Here is a 1,073-nt window from a genome sequence, read left to right as displayed (position 1 = left end):
TTAATTTAAAACATTTGAAATAAAACAAATTATTTATCACGAAAACCAAACTTTGTATTAATATATTAAATATTTTTATTTTCACTACACAAAATTACATCTACTAACTTTTTTATTATATGGTATATAAAATCAGTAATCACATTTATTTAACTCGTGTAATAAATGAGATTTTTTAAATATGTATTATTTTATATTTGGTAAACAATATTACATTTATTCAACCCGTGTAATACATGTGGTTTTAAAGATATATTTTTTTTATTTGGTATATAAAATTACATTAATTCAACCCGTACAATTTGGTTCTTATATATATAACTTTTTATTATTTAATAAATTAAAATTATATTTATTCAACCCGTGCAATAAAGAAAGTTTTTAAATATATAATGTTTTATTATTTAGTATATAAATTTACTTACTCAACCCGTGTAATACATGGGGTTATAACCTAGTGTTGCATAAACTAAAAGCTTATAGATTACGATTAGTTTTATTGATTGATATTACTGGATAAACCTTCCAGTGTCAATAATAAATAATAATGAACAAAATGTTAAAAGTACATAATTCTCTTCAGTGTAATGATTTCTCTTGTGTTGTTTACTCTCTAAGGAAGTTAAATACTTATCAACATTCAGAGTTTAAAATGAAGTCCTAACTATTTTTATAGGGTGGATCATGTTAGGCTTGATCTAACACTATGGGGTGTGGAGGAGGGTATTCTCAAAGGATGGTCCGTAACGTAATCGTCACGTAATCGGGCCTGAGGATGAGTCTAAATGGGATGGACTTAGGGCGTGAGAATGGGCCTCAATATATATATATGTGTGTATGTATATATGTGTTAGTATAAAGAAGTGGAGCGTCTTCAACGTCTAGGCCAGGACGTTTGCGACAGGGACAACCCGGGGGGGGGGGGGGGGGGGGGGCGGTGTTCCAGCCCGTCGCCGCTCCTGGACGCCCTAGGGGACGAGCCCTATGTGAGAAAAAGTAGTGGGCCCCACTTGTAAATATGTGAGAAGAGAGAGATGTAACTAATAAAAAAGAGAGATGCATTTAGTTATATC

Source organism: Helianthus annuus, chromosome 12, assembly GCF_002127325.2.
Source record: "Helianthus annuus cultivar XRQ/B chromosome 12, HanXRQr2.0-SUNRISE, whole genome shotgun sequence".
Classification (NCBI taxonomy): domain Eukaryota; kingdom Viridiplantae; phylum Streptophyta; class Magnoliopsida; order Asterales; family Asteraceae; genus Helianthus; species Helianthus annuus.
The sequence above is the reverse complement of the archived record's forward strand: the minus strand, read 5'-3'. Positions refer to the sequence as shown.